At 39.4% G+C, this 16,477-nt stretch overlaps 1 protein-coding gene across 1 annotated transcript in view; it reads left to right on the top strand.

Annotated features, from left to right (window-relative positions):
- The window catches only part of LOC120860712 (eukaryotic translation initiation factor 3 subunit H), a 99,520-nt gene that overhangs the window by 65,268 nt on the left and 17,775 nt on the right, over nucleotides 1-16,477 (top strand). The gene's annotated exons all lie outside the window — the stretch shown is intronic.

The raw sequence follows: 16,477 nt of genomic DNA, 5'->3' as shown, positions 1-16,477 counted from the left end.
TCTGTGTTTTTCCTTCCCATCCATAATGGTTTAGCAGTTTTATGTTAATGTTAGGAGTGTTAACTTTGTAAAAGTAGTGATCTTGTTGAAGAATGCATCATCTTGTTTCTTTGGAATAATATGAATATAATAGCTGCAAGGTAATTAAAAATGAGTATTAATTGAAGAAAGGGAGGAATCTGGCATCTTCTCTTTTGGAAACTTTGCTTTATTTGTGTTCATTCTACATCTTCACTTTAGTGGGGGATCCAGCAAGGACAGTTTTATAGTGCATTTAAGAAGATACACTCTGTTTCTTCCTACTTTCAATCAAATATTTTGGAAAAAGCCCTCATGTCTGCAGGACTTCCATCTGGTGAAAACTTGATCTTTTCTGCCCAGTTTCATCTTGGCTCTCTCCAGTGGTTGTAGCATAATAGCTTCTCTTTGAGATTAAAACACAGAACAAAGACAGGCTCTTTTTATTAATAGTTAAGTGAAAGGCTGCAGATTTGTGACTAGTCCTTTTTCCAGATAGAGAATTATTAGAGACAGGTCTTATTTTCTTCTTTAAAACTCTACATTCTAAAGTTGTGCTACCATAATGGACGGTTCTTAAACTTTCCTTGTCTGTAAAATGGAGATAATAATACCTACACCATAGAACTGTTGGGATGGCTACTAATAAATGTAGACTATTATTATTCATCTTGTGGCTTCGAAAAAATAAAGATGGCAAAAGTTAAAAGAATTCAGTGTATATAACCTGCTTGGGTTGTATAATCATTGAGCACTGTTTTGATCAGAGCATTTACAGAACAGCATCTTTGTGATAACCAGAGATTTTATTTTTTGCTTCTGCCCAATTTTGGTATTGTTTCCTCACAGTTCTTTTTATGAATATTAATATCAGTCTTTTTTTAATAAAAATTTTTTATGATTTAAATAAACATTTTTGCTTTTGTCATACATCCCTGTCCACACACAGCATTTCCAAATTGAGAAATTTAAATAGACCTTGTTATGGACTGAATGTCTGTGTGCCTCCAGAGTCCATATGTTGAAACCCTAACCCCCGTTGTGATGGTACTTAGAGATGGGGCCTTGGGAGGTAACGGGTTAGATGAAACCATGAGGGTGGGGCTCTGGTCTGATAGGATTAGAGTCCCTCTAGGAGCTTGTTCTCCTTCTCTCTTTACCATGTGAAGGCCCAGGGAGAAGGCTGGCAAGCCAGGAAGAGAGCCCTCACAAGGAATTGAATGAGCCAACACTTTGATCTTGGATCCCCCAGCTTTCAGAGCCATGAGTAAGTAAACTTCTCTGGTATTTTGTTATGGCAGCCGGAGCAGATTAGTATACAAGGAACACTCAGAATTGCAGAAGTTATGTAAGGAAGTAGGCTGATGTCTGATACTAAAGAGATAAATTCAGTATTGAGGGCATTGTGACAGTGTCTGGAGTATGGCCCTATCTATTCTTATTCCTGATAGGAGAGCAGATGTGTTTTGAAATTTTTGTTTTATGACACCATCTGTAAGATGTTACTGTTTGTGGATGGTAGGTGTTCTGAGATGTTTTTGACCTTCACCAGTCCTGTGAGTGTAGTTGATTTTCTCTGGACAGGCACTTCGTGTACTAGTCATAATTCACTGTCAGATGATTATCATCTAAGCAGAGGTCCTGGGAAAAGTTTGTGCATCACAACCATAGCAAACAGCATATCAACATTTCGTTTTTATATATTCTCTTGATTAGGTTGTTGAATCGAAGTAACTGGCAATTGGAAGCTAAGACTTATTTCCAGGAAATCAAACATTTCCGGCTGAAGTGGCTTCATGCCACCCTGCAGGTCTTTAATAAAATTCCATTTACATTTTGTAGGGAAGGTAAATTTATTAGATATAGACCAAGCACTTAGAATAATGTTTGCTGTTTACTTATTGCAGGTAATTTAGTCAGAGTATGCATCATCTGCCCTCTTAAATGTGACCTGTAAAGTGTTTTGTGAGGACATTTGATCCATGGTGCTTCTGAAGACAAGGATGTCTGTTTTAAAAGAGTTTTTTCATTTGGTTTTGAGAAGTCCTGGAGAAAGGACTGTAATATTACTTGATCTATAGAACAGTAAAGTAGAAGAGAGACACTTAGCGAGAAAGAAGTAAAGCTTTTACTGTTTTTGTGGCAGTAAAAGCAGATAAAATGAGTATTTGCTAATTACTGTTGGTAACTAAGTTTTTTTATGGCCTCAAATGAGACACTTCTGACCTCTGTGCTTTGACCCCATTGCAGAGTTTCCTTTTCCCAGTGACATGCTCGAGAAGCAGTCTTCTCATCTTTCCATTGCTTTCCTACCTAACAGCCTTCGGCTGATTTTGAGTTTTGCTGAGAGCTTAGTGTGACTTGATCCCTTCAGTGTCATGGACAGTTCTGTAGCAAATGGACCCTATTTTTATGCTCTTTGATCTGAATATAGCCTTTGACATTATGAATATGTCTGATGGACCCTCTGCTGAAGTTCCATAGTAGGAACATCTGGTTTACTTCTTGAAATGCTTCTGTTACTGAACTCAAAATCTTGCATCTCTTTTTTGCCTTTTCTCTTCCTTTCTTATCTATATCTTTAAACTTAACTATCACTTTTGTGAGCATGCAAATTTTGTTATGAATTAGAGAACAGAATGTACTCTATTTGAACTTTCAGCCCTTGCTAAGTTTTTCTCGTTTTAAGTACACTCTTTGAATTATAAAAAATTAATGGAACAGTATTTCAGAGAATTTGGAAAAGGGGACAAATTATCCATCTTATATCTTTAACACAATGATGGTTAATAATTTGGTATATTTCCTTCTAAGGTTTTAAAATGTGTTTAACATTTTTAATTTTAGAGTGTTTTTACCTTTTTTATCTTTCATATTATATTACATTAATTTCCTAACCCAGGGATTGAACCTAGGTCTCCTGCATTGCAGGTAGATTCTTTACCAGCTGAGCTACCAGGAAAGCCCTTTTTATCTTTCATATTATATTACATTAAATTATTGTATTATTGAATGATTTTCCTCATTGTTGTTTAAGCAGTATTACTTTCCAAAGAATTATTTCCAAATATAATGAATCTTGTGCTGACGATGGACGAGAGTCCCATCTGTCAGAGCAGCATTCAAAGTAGCACTTCTTTTTTTTTTTTTAAGTAACACAAGCAGAAGTCAACACTGTTGCAGAGAACCTTGTAAAGTGGCTGCAAAGTTAATGAGAAATGCTATGTTTGGAGAGAAGGTGGAGTACCTATATCCTTCCCTTTACAAAACGACTACTAGTTATATTGTGTACTTTCAGTTGTATAGAATGTGCAGAAGGACTTCCTGTTATATGTGCATGTTACTAGATACTCAGCTTCACTATTGATGTGCACAAAAGCATTCAGTCTTAGCATATATATTACTCTTGTATGAAGGAAAAGTGCCAGGTGATTTTATTGTTTATCATGGGAAATCCATGATTAAAGAGGAGAGTTTTTACTTAACTATTTTGTGAGTTATATAGGCCAGAAAAAGTATATTAGGGTACTGATAGAATACAGTTGTATTTTTGACAAGAAAAGAGCATTGCTGCCACAGTGCCTGCCCACACACTGCTTTATTTACAGGGAACAGGTTCATTGGCTTTGCATCTGAACTTCTATGAAATTAGGTGTCTTTTAATCCATGGCGTCTTGGAATTAAAATTGCCAGCTCTCTTTTTTATGCTTAGTTTTAGACTTGATAAAATAATGCTATTATGCTTTCTAGCCTTAATTTAGTATGGAAGGAAATAATGAAAATAATAAAATTAAAATTTTAGTCTTTCAATATTTATCTTTATATTCAATGAAAAATGTAGGACAGGAGATTAACTCTGACCCTGCTTTTGTAACCTGCATGTAAGGAGAAAGATGCCTGCTGGAGTCTTTGCATAGATGCCTTCTCTATGACTGTAGTAAGTGCCAATAAAAACTATTTCCATTTCTTCCTTCAAATAATTTGCTAAATGGCATATTTTAGCTAAACATACAATACCATGAGAAGCTTTACAGTATATTAATTTTGAGTAAAATATCACACTTTTAAACATTGAGATTATGATACTGGGATGAGTAAAGTGTTCCTACTTTACTGAGCCTTGATAGTTCTAGTTTATTAGAGGAAGAAATTGAAGAGATAGCTAGGCCTGTTTTAAAAACAACATCTATAGCTCTGGTGAAATCAAGGATTAGAATCTAGTCTGTTACATTCATTCATAAATGTAGGATCATCTGACAGTAAAAATGCTGGCTGCTTTTCCTCATGACCTACAAGTCTGATTAAGGAGCTGCTAATTTAGTAGATGCTGAAGCTGAAACTCCAGTACTTTGGCCACCTCATGCGAAGAGTTGACTCATTGGAAAAGACTCTGATGCTGGGAGGGATTGAGGGCAGGAGGGGAAGGGGACAACAGAGGATGAGATGGCTGGATGGCATCACAGACTCGATGGACGTGAGTCTGAGTGAACTCCGGGAATTGGTGATGGACAGGGAGGCCTGGCGTGCTGCGATTCATGGGGTCGCAAAGAGTCGGACACGACTGAGCAGCTGAACTGAACTGAACTGAATTTAGTAGAAACAGAATGAGAAAAGAAACTTCTTAGATATCTAACCTATACTCCAAGTCATCCATCTCCAGGCTGTATATTTAAGCTCTGGAGGTCCATGCAAATCATCTCTGTCACTGATATACACCAGTTTTGTTTTGTTTTTAATTTTATTTAAACTTTTATTCATGTAATTAAAACAGGATGTTTTAAAAACTCAAAATTGGTAGTTTTTCTGAGTGCCAATGTCCATTTAAATGTTCTACAAATGATTCAAGTGTGAGATTGTTTCAGTGCTTCTTAGTATGAACTGTGTTGGGAGGAAAATCTAAATGTTTTTCGACCCTCTCCTCCTTCCTTCAGAGATCAGCCTGAGGCCTGTTTTCTTTGTGAGCAACCCACATATGCTCCGTAGTCTAACACTCTTGTCACGTCTTAAACTGTGATTCTTGTTACTTCTCCCCTTCTTCTGACCATTCTTGTTAGGGTTTCACGGTTATATTTTTAGTGAAACTGACCCCCCCCATTTACCTCTGGAATATTAGCACCCAAAGGCACATTAGAGATAATTGATTCCACTTTAAAAAGCTGGAAAAGGAACACATGAAATTTTGTTCGTGGAGGATTTTTAGCTGGTCCATGCCTTAACTCTTAAAATGTCAGATTTCTCACATGGGTAATCATTGCCATTTTGCCACTGTTTACTGTGATTACTGTTACCATGTGATAAGCATTAATCCAAATCATTTTTTTCATTTGAGGTAAATTAAAAATTAGATGATTTTTAAACTGTATTTTTAAGGGCAGTTTGGTTATTTGGAGGTTTTCCTCTGCCTCTTTTTATTGTATATAATGGCAGAGCGATGCAAGTCTGCCGTTTTCTCAGTCTGCAACTATTCTTTCGCACTGTATTATTTTGCAAGGTAAGTAGCCAGACCTTTGAGTCCCAACCACCAGTTCCTGGTGGTTATTAACAGAGCTAGTTTGTTCATTTTAAAGGCCCAGAGAACTGTATGGGATTACTCAGTTACTCTCTTTAGGGAACGTTGAGCGTTTGAGTAGACCCAGGAATGCTAGCTGTCCCCTTGTGTCATATCCGCTCCTCTCTACTAGAATGTCAGCTGCGGGGACCTTTTCTGTCTTTTTCACCCTGTTTCTGGACAAGCATATTATAGATTGATACATACACTTGCAGTGTGAATATATGAAGGGATGAATTTGCTGTTCAAGATTTTTCTTCCCCTGAATAGAAGAAGGAAGCATCTGTAAGCTGTTTGTATTGCCTTTATCTGACTATCATAGTCTTTTCTTCAAGGAACAGATACATATCCTTTGGGGATAAAAGAGGGCTTTTGTTGTTAAGGTGATATTACCTGGTTTGAAAATGCTTTGAAACATTGCAAATGCTCTGATTAAACTTATTAGCTTTGTAAGTAGGTATTGTTTGATCTGCCTTTGGCACGTTTTCTAAAGCCTCGGCACAAGCTGCTGGCTCTATATCTGGATACTGCAGTGAGAGACAGTTTTTTGTGTTTTTTTTTTGTGTGTGTGTGTGTGTGTGGTTTGAGGGAGGGTTGAACAATCAAGTTCAGGGAAAGTAAAACAAAGATAGCCTTTCCCTAGATAGTTACTTATGCTTCCCTAGATATTTATTTATTTATAGTTGTGTGGTTTATTTCTATCAGTGTAGCCCATAGAGGTTAATTCTATTTCAAACATCTGGCAGGATCTTGCCTGCCAATTGTGGAAGAGAATTATTTGGTCTGTTTTGTAGCCTTCCAGCATCTTTCTGTAATAATTTTTTTTTTTCCCTTTCAAAGATTTTTACTTCTCACCTGTACTCTCTGTTTCATCTTCTCTCTAATCTGAGAGGCCCACCATAGAAAACCATCTTCAGGAGCCTCAGATTACATAGTGGCATATGATTGGAGCAGCCTCAGTAATGGCTTCTGGAGGTTTCCTTGTGAAAGCTGCCAAAGACAACAGGATCACTGGGTTGCTTGAGGAAAGCTTTTAGTGTGTGTGACTCTAGAACTGTATTCCAAGGGACGTTTGTAACATAGCAGAACACAGTCTGTGCTGTTTATTTTTAGAATGTAACATTTTTGCTAGAGACCAGCTTTCCCCAGAGTGTGTATTCATCTCAAATGAAGAAGGGTTGCCTCTGTGTTGGGATCACCACTCCTTGCCTTTATTATTATTTTTTTTTTCACTCCTTACCTTTAGACCAGTCTTAGCTTACTGTTAATAGCTCCGGTCATATCACCTGGTGGGTAAACGCGAGTATTTTCTCGTGTCCACTCTGAGAATTACTAATCTAAATTGCAGAGTAGTTTGGATAAAGCCTCTGTCCACCTTTTCCCATGATGGACTTCCTGGTTTTGGTAGGACAGGGGTAAGAGTGACCATCTGTTGCATGTCCTGCTGAAAACTAGTGTTTTCTCGGGAACTTTGGCCTGTCATTTCTACTTTTTCTGATGGTGTGTCTTTGGTGATCTGTTTGGCTGCCCCTGAACCGAACTGATTGCTACTTCTCGTCTTCTCTCTCCCCGCTGCCCCCCACCACCACCCCCACCCCGCCTCATCCCCCTCCACTGCATGCTTAGAGGAATGGAAGTTCTCTGAGAGCCAGGATCATGTTTGGCTCATTCTCCACTGTATCTCAGTGCTTGTTACTCTTTGTTGGATCTTAGCCCCTTTGAGAATTTAGCGAAAGCTTTACACCCTCTCTCCACAAAAGCGTATATTCATATGGTTTTGGGAAAAGGAGATTGTAACAGGGAAGTAACATGGCCTCATTGAAAACAAGCCACGAGAATCAAACCTCAGATTTATTGTGGTGGCTCTGAGGGTTTCTGCTTGGTCATGCTCTCAGCATACACCTCATTATTCCTTACCATGTGAAAATAAGTTTGGATGAAGCTGAGCGTGTAGAGAGTTGATGATGGACAGGGAAGCCTGGTGTGCTGCAGTTCATGGGGTTGCAAAGAGTCGGACACAACTAAGCGCCTGAACTGAACTGAGCATGTAGGCAAAGAGATGGGCAAGAAAGGGTTGGATAGAGGCTATGGTTATAAGTACTTCTGTTTTGTTGATTAACTAATCTGTAGAAAATTATTTCCTCTTCCTAACCTTTGCTTTTTTGTAACTCCTGTCACTTGCCATTCTTGCCAGCTTTCCCTTCTTTGGGTTGTAGTTAAGGACACTCTTACAAGATTGTATCCTTCAAGCTTTAGACCCCATGGACTGTAGCCCACCAGGCTCCTCTGTCCCTGGAATTCTCCAGGCAAGAATACTGGAGTGGGTTGCCGTGCCTTCCTCCAGGGGATCTTCCTGATACAAGGATCAAACCCAGGTCTCCTGTGTTGCAGGCATGTTCTTTGCCATTGGAGCCAACTAGGAAGCCCCTTTCTTCTGAGAACATCTTTAATACGAATTTTCTAATCCACTTGTCCTGACCTTTGAAGGTAAAGGAGTGGATCACCCCAGTAAGCAATAGATGGCACATGAGGAAGGTGTGTGCTGTATTGAAATTGAGTCTAGCCCCGTCACTTGGGTGGGCAGTGTGCCCAGTCAGTGTTTGTGTACGGGGCATGCTGCTGCTCAGTCTCCTTCCCATTTCCACTCCTGTTCTCAGTGCAGTTTGTAAAGTCACCTGTTGCAGGGTTGGGGAGGAAGCTGATTTCTTTCCTTCCTTCCGAAGAGTTACAAATGGAATCAGGAGATAGAAACTTATATAGTACAATGCAATTATATTGTTATATACACAGAAATAATAGAACACCCAAGATTACCTTTTCTCGAAATCTAATTTCTGTAGTTTGTCTCTTTCTTTATTGAATCTGTTCTTTATTGTACTGAATATAATTAGCTTATAGTTTTAGTATCTAAGAAGTATTTTTTTCCTTTTGTAATCCTTTTTCATGGTAGGTTGTTTTTTGATCATATTCATATTTGCACATGTGAATTCTTTTTCATGAAGTTGATGTTACAAATTCATGGATACTACCTCTGATTCTCTTCCCCAGTTTCCTGATTTCTCTGTCCTCCCAAAATGCAGATGAAAATGGGGAATTTACTCAATACTTGGGGACCAAGTTAACCAAACCCAATTCTCAAAAACTTTCGATTCAGATAAGTTCCATAAGCTCTAGATTATAAATAACATTTCTGCATAATAGGTGACAGTGCATACCTGTTGAACTCTTCTTGAGGACATTCAGTAATCTTCAGAAGGCCTTTGCTTTGTTGCGAAGGCTTTCATTTAATCCTCTTTATGACTTCACAAGGTTGATACTGATTTATTCTCATTTTACAAGAGCAGACACGTTGGCTGAGATAATTTGTCATAGGTCACACAACTAATGTGTGTTAAATTTAGACAGTGTCTTATTGGGCTTGGGCTGCCATGACAGAATACTGTAGACTGGATGGTTTGAACAGCAGGAATTTATTTTCCAGTTTAAGTTTTGAAAGTCCAAGATCAAGGTGCTGTCAGGGTTGATGTCTAGTGAACACTGTCTCCTTGGGTTGAGGCCAGCTTCTCACTGTGTCTTCACACAACCTCATTACTCAGTACTGCCCATGGATGGAGAGAAAGGAAAGAAGCTCTAAGGTATCTCTTCTGATAAGGGCACTTACTCCCTTATTATGAAGGCTTCACTCTGATGACCTCAGTTAAAACCAGTTCCTTCCCAAAGGCCCTGTCCCCACATACCATCGCATTGCAACCTTTAACCTACAAATTTGGGTGGCCACACTTCAGTCCATAGCAGACAACGTTCAGACCAGGTTGGCCACTTCAGATTCTGAATAATCTTGTGCCGAATTCTCTGCTCCCGCAGTTTAGGAGCTTTGGTATCCAGACTATTTGGTGACTCTGTTAAATGTAATAAGTTGGCCAGCAAAAGAAAACTCTGTTGATACACATGTATGTGCTCCTTTAATATGGCCCAAGTGGCATAGTGGTAAAGAATCCACCTGCCAAGCAGGGAACATGGGTTTGACCCCTGGGTTGGGAAGATGCCCTGGAGAAGGAAATGGCAACCCACTCCAGTGTTATTGCCTGAGAAATCCCATGGACAGAGGAGCCTGGTGGGGTACAGTCTATGGGGTTCAGAGAGTCAGACACAACTGAGTGACTAAACAGCAGCAGCAACTCCTTTAATATCTTACGCGTATTTTACACTTCTTTTGCGAAAAACCAAGGAAAATAAAGGTAAGAATAAATAAGAAAACAGAAATCATCTATGATCCCACACCCTGGAGAACTGTTGCCATTACCATTTCAGCGTATTTCTTTACCATTTCAGCATATTTCTTTCCAGTATTTCTCTTTAGGAGGAGGGAGCAACTTTCACATGTTGTGCTTTTTTGAATTTTTTCTTCTTGGCCTCTCATAAGCAGTTTCCCAGTTAAAATTCTAGAAAACTTCTAAGTGATTTTTGCCTTGGAGAAAACAGATTTGAGAGCTACTGAGAAAGTAGAGTATTAGCTGAGTATGGGAGAAGGTGGTCAAGACTGATGACTCAGGACCTCTCAGGGAGGGAGAAAACAGAATTAGTAGGTGTGTGTGGAGGGTGGGATTGATTAAAGTCAGTGCATGCTTTTACAGAGTGCATTACCTATGGAACTCCCCCTTGAAAATGCTCGTTACAAGCAAGCAGTTGTCCAGACTGGAGGTCCGTTTTTAAAACTGCCATCATCAGATGGTTGGAAGTTGAAACCACTGTTTTCTAGGTGAGGAAATTAAGGTTCAGAGAGATAAATGCGTTATTTAACCAACAGCTCGTATTGAAGGAGGGACTGTCTTTAAAGATCGTGTCACCATAACTTCATCAAGCTCCCAGCACAGGTGACGCTCAGTAAATGGTTTCAGAATGAACAGTTTTGCTCCTACACTGCAAACAATACTTCCAGAAAGGATCATTTGTTCTTTATTTAAAGGATTTCGTGCTTACTCCTGATGCATCCCAGTCTGGTTTTTTTAACAGTGGTTCAATAGGTAGTTGAACTACTACTAGTAGTTTGTTAGGTAGTTTCTTATAGGATGAAACTGTTGATTCATTTCAGTAGCCGTTACTTCTTTTCTTCCTCTGCTGCTGCTTGTTCTTCTTCTGTTGCTAAGTTGTACAAACTGTTATCTGTTTTATGAAAAAATAATCATGAGACAGTCTCTCCTTGTTTTATTTTAAAAACCTAGATTTTTTTAAAGGTAAATCAGTTGTAATTGTTTTATTAGAAAAATGTTTTTGCGTCTCAAAAAGCTGCATAATAGTTTTCCTTTAAAACCCCATGTGAAAATTTTATTTTAGGGTTAAGAAGTAGAGTAAATCTACTTTGAGATCTTGGGTTTTTTTACCCTCTTCGGATAATATAAATCATCATGTTTTCCATTTTGCTTTGATTGCCAGTTGTTTGTCTAGTCACTCACTAAGTTGTGTCTGACTCTGCCACCCCATGGACTGTAGTCGGCGAGGCTTCCCTGTCTATGGGATTTCTCAGGCAAAAATACTGAAACAGATTGCCATTTCGTTCTCCATTGATTGCCAGTGCTCAGAGCTAAATTTGTGTATTTTAACCAAAATATCTGTGGATTGCTTCACTTTGTTCAGGTCTCTGCCTCACCTTTAATTTCCACCTTCTTTAATTTTACTTTCCTTAGATGTGATTTCACTGATTACATTTTAATGCAGGCTACTTTCTGTGCTTCATGAATGTGCTAAGATGGAGATATATCGATTTTTATCTGTCTACCTATCTGGGGCTTCCCTGGTGGCTCAGTGGTAAAGAATCCTCTTGCTAATGCAGCAGACTCAGGTTTGATCCATGGGTCAGGAAGACAACCTAGAGAAGGAAGTGACAACCCGCTCCTGTATTCTTGCCTGGAAAATCACATGGACAGAGCAGCCTGGCAGGTTCCAGTGCATGAGGTCACAAAAGACTCAGACACGACTTAGTAAACAGCAACATCTACCTATGTATGTATAATGTCTTAATGATTGTGACCATTCCCTAGTACATTAACAACAATCACAATTTTGAAATATTTCTGTTAGCACCTCACTTTGTGCCAACATTAAACAAGAACATGGTATATATATCTGTAAATATGTTGGAGTGTTATTTGTCCTCATGAAAAGAGCATGAAATATTTATTTTTCTAAATCCAGAGATTCTCATTTGGTCTTCTAACATTTGTGCTTTTCATTGTAACAAGTCATATTCATAACAGTATGAATTTGTTGTGTATATACATAGTATTTTCTGTGAAGAATCCTGTTTATTTCATAGGCGACTTCTTCCCAGGTGGCGCTAGGGATAAAGAACCTGCCAACTAATGCAGGAGGCATAAGAGATTCAGGTTTGATCCCTGCGTTGTGAAGATCTCCTGGAGGAGGGCATGGCAACCCACTCTACTAGTCTTGCCTGAAGAACCTCTATGGACAAATTCATAACTATATCAATTTGTTGCAGTATATACACAGTATTTTCTGTGAAGAATCCAGATTGTTTCATAGGATACTTCCTGAGTTACATTAAAACCTCTTAAAAAACCCTCTGGCTTCCAATAGTTTTCTAAGCACTTGCTGGTTTTAAAAGGTAGAGTAGCACACACATCCTCTTCCCCCCCATTCCCAGATTGGCATACAGAAGAAGTTTCATGTCAGAATTCATAAATACTGTAAAGAAGAAATTAAACCACCCAGGACAAATGAACAATTTAAAGGATATTTCTGGTAAGATTAAGAAAGTATTTTTGTTATCTCATTTTAAACAGAATAGGTTCATGTCTAGAGTAGAATTTATATTGGACACTTTATTGTGAGAAACTGAGCTCTTACCATAATTCTTAAGCAATCCCAGAGTGACCTTAATAACAGGTATATTAACTGAGGGGAAGACAGATGATTACATAAATGCAGACTTGGTGAAGAGAGTATGGAAGTTTTAAGAAACGTGTACTCCACCCAAAATAGCTGCTGCTGCTGCTGCTAAGTCGCTTCAGTCATGTCCAACTCTTCGCGACCCCCTAGACGGCAGCCCACCAGGCTCCCCTGTCCCTGGGATTCTCCGGGCAAGAACACTGGAGTGGGTTGCCATTTCCTTCTCCAAAGCACGAAAGTGAAAAGTGAAAGTGAAGTCGTACAGTTGTGTCCGACTCTTAGCAACCCCATGGACTACAGCCCACCAGGCTCCTCTGTCTATGGGATTTTCCAGGCAAAAGAGTACTGGAGCGGGGTGACCCAAAGTAGACTCTTATTGAATTCTTTTTTTCAAATGCACATTCTGTTTGCTTAAATCTACATCTGCTCCTAGCTTTGAACACTGCCTGAAACGTATGTGTGGCTTGGCAGGAAATCTGATACGAAGGGGAAAGCACCGAGTAGTTGGGGTAAGCACTGAGTAGTTGGGGTAGAGCCTCACAGTTGATAACCCGTCTGCGCTCGTTGCAACCTGTGGCGCTGCTGGGAGGGAGGCTTGTGATAATTTTCTTATAAGCCCTCCTTAGGACAGCCCTAATGCCAGGACAGATAGGAAATTTTGATGTATTCCATGTCCCTGTGATGCTTGTGGTAATCATCGATTTGTTTCAGAGTTGTGGGGTTTTGCTTGTTTGCTTTTAAAGCTGTTTGCGTCTCTTGCCTGAGCTTAGTTTGTTCTTTACTGCAAAGAGCATGTATACTACATCTGGTCTCTCTTTGTTCCTTTTCTTGATGTGTTTGTGCATCTTTGATCTGAGCCAGTGCTTGGTTACAAAGTAATCTTGGCAGAAGTTTCAAATACTAACATAGAATGCAGTGTCTTAGGAGGTTGATTATATATTTGTGATAATTCTCAACTTTGACATTTAAAAATCTTTGATGGTAGTTTTATCACTTAAAATCTTACTGATAGTGCTAAATTGTTGGTTAATTTAGTGATCAAACATGCACACGCTGTGGTTTCTGAAAACCTAGAAATTGTGTATTTCTGCTCTATCTCTGTTATGCTTTATTGATTCAGAAATAATTTTCTTGACTTTACTAATAAGAGATGAGATCCTGTAAATGGGTGGTTGCCTGGCTTCAGAGTCAGAAAGTCTGAAGTCCAGTTGAGTCCTGCCCCTTCGCAAGCTGCAACATACAACTTTTTAAAAAAGATGTCAGTAATCATGCTTGTCTCATTAGAGGCATCTTGAGGAATAAAGTTAAATACCATGTGTAGACCTCTTAACAGGAAGGCTGACTTAGTAAGTGCTCACTAAGTGCTAGTTCCTTTCCTGTTGCTGAGCTCTCTCCCTTTTTCTCCACACTATGTCAGTGCATATGCACATTTTAAAATGTGGTTTTATTGTAGTTTTTTTAATGATTTAGATTTATTTGCTACAATGTTAAGTAGTCAAATAATAGGTCTGTTGAATTGTTTTTAATTTTTAAAATTTAGATTATTCTTTAGTTCCTTAATTGTTTTCTAATAAGACAGACATCTGTAAGCTCTCCCCAGTGCATCCCTTGACCCCCAAATCTGCCAGACAGATCGTTTTAGAGTATGTTTCAGTTTTCTTCTTTCAGCTCATCCCCATCTGGCCAGCTGTGTTAATTCCTTGTTCCTGTTTTTTGGATGATAAATTGCATTCATGAGGGCTCACTTAAAATAATAAAGATGGTTTTTAAAATGGTGAGAAATTGGAGGTGAAAAAAATACTAATTGATTATTCTGCTGAACTGAAAATCTTCTAAGCCACCATCCTTCCCAGTGGTCTTAAGGAGAACTCAAAGTCTTATTTGGTTGTTTGCCAGTGTGAGTCCCAGCATAGCATTTAAATAGAAGACTGCATATTATTTTCAGTGTTTTCATATTTGGAGATAAAAACGAGGGAAAGCCCTACAAATGTGGTGGATTTGTGAAAGGAATAGTTAACTGTTGGGCAGCCTGCCTCAGTTAAAACAGTTTTAGCTCTAGGCAATTTAAAATTGCCTGTTTCACAAAGAAGATATCTGGAAAAAGTGAATATGAATATACTGGTGCCAAACTGAACAGTTATTCAGTATTGTAAACCATGCTGTCCTTTGCTTGGGAGAGGCTTAACCAATTAACATGATTGTAGAGGTTGAAGAAATTTATAAAACCTCACCTCATTTTTATAACCTTCCAAGTTCTGTAGCACCACCTCAGTTGCATCTGGGTGTAGTTTGTGTATTAGTAATTTGAGTTGGCTTAGCAGTAACTTCCAGTTTGTCTTTGAAATTCATTTGCTATGCACGGTTTCTCCTCAGTCGGGAGGGTGTGTTTGCTTTTTAAATGAACAATGTTTAAAATGTTCTTTCATGAACTTTTCACTACACAATTCTGAGCCTCTCTGTTGAGTATTATAATAAATTTTGAAGTATTTCCCTCTCCCAAAAGGTTTTTCCTTGCTATTCATCTTTGGGAAGTTCTCCAGAAATATTTAGCCATTAACTCAGAAGTGAATGTCATTGGTTGAAGTTGCTGCCTGGGCTTCTGTTAAATCCGAGAACTTGAGAACAAAAATGAAAGTGTCTGTAACCCTGAACCAACTCGGCAAAGTTGCCAGTAAAGGCTTGTTTATTATTTCATTAATCCGCATTAACTCCACAGTAGGGAGCTGTGGCACTTTCTATCAAGGAGCTTCTGGTCTTCTTTTCCTGCTCCTGTGTTTCTTCTTGCTGATTGTCTTCCTCCAGAGGTGTGAGGCCGTCCCTGGCTGGGAGTGAACCTATCTCCCTGTGTAGTTGAATCTTTTCTACCCCTCTTTTAAAACTCCAGCAGGGGGGTGAGGGGGTATTAAGTGAGGATGGCCGGGAACGAGAAGGAAATAGCAGCAGTCCCCACTCGCCAAAGCCTGTGGGCTGGGACACCGTCCTCACAGTCCCTTCCAGGTAACATGAGCCCCTCTCATCCCAGTTCATCCAGTATCCTAGCTAAACTTGGTCCCTTGTTCATCCCTCACCTACCCACCTCCAGTATCTCTCCCTTTCACTTCCAGCATAACTCCTGAGGGGGTCAGCAAAGCCACTAAAGCAGTGGCATTTGCCTGGGAGATTAGAATCTGGAATGACCATCCCTTATTTCCTGTGTGAAGTTTGCTGCCGTGTCAGAGGGATAAATGCATGTCAGCTGGTGTGGCAGCTCAGCTACGTTGATTGGTGGGAGTGTTGGGAGCACAGTTTTGAGACAGTTTAGCTTTTGTAGGGTTTGATTTTGTACTTTTTGAGAACCTGGGTTGGAGGAGGAGGGGAAAAACTGAGCAGGGAGCCAATGGTCATATGTCTTACGTGAACGTTAGAACAAGGACACAGACCTAAAAGACTGCAGAGATAAAAATTGACTTGGCTGTTTTTGAGTTATCTCTTGCTTGCATATAATAGGGTAAATATGGCTTCTTTAAAATTTTTTTAATTAAATCAAAGTAACTTATTGAAGCTTTGCTTCCCTGGTACCTCAGTGATAAAGAATGTATCTGCCAATGCAGGAGACACATTGGTTGGATCAAACCCACGGTTTGATCCTTGGCTCAGGAAGATTCCCTGGAAAAGGAACGGCAGCCCACTCCAGTACTCTTGCCTGGGAAATCCCATGAATGGAGAACCTTGGCGGGCTACAGTCCGTGGGGTTGCAGAGTCAGACGCGACTGAGTGACTGCCCACCGCTTTAAGCTCTGCCTTTACTGGAGCCTCGTGTGTGTAGCTCCAGCAGGGACTGGGCCTCAGTGCACCCAGGTTCACTCCAGAGCTCTGGCACCCCTGGCCTCACCTTTTCAAGGATCACTTGCAGTCTTTTTAGGTCCTTTCTTTCCCTGTGATACCTCCAAGAAGACATTCATTTTTTTTTTAATGTGTTTTTTAATTTTAAAAATGAATGGTTTAAAGTCTAAGCCAAGATGAAGA

The sequence above is a fragment of the Oryx dammah genome, unplaced genomic scaffold (assembly GCF_014754425.2).
Source record: "Oryx dammah isolate SB20612 unplaced genomic scaffold, SCBI_Odam_1.1 HiC_scaffold_11164, whole genome shotgun sequence".
NCBI classification, from domain to species: Eukaryota; Metazoa; Chordata; class Mammalia; order Artiodactyla; family Bovidae; genus Oryx; species Oryx dammah.
Note: the sequence above shows the minus strand (reverse complement) of the source record. Positions and strands in the feature narration are given on the sequence as shown.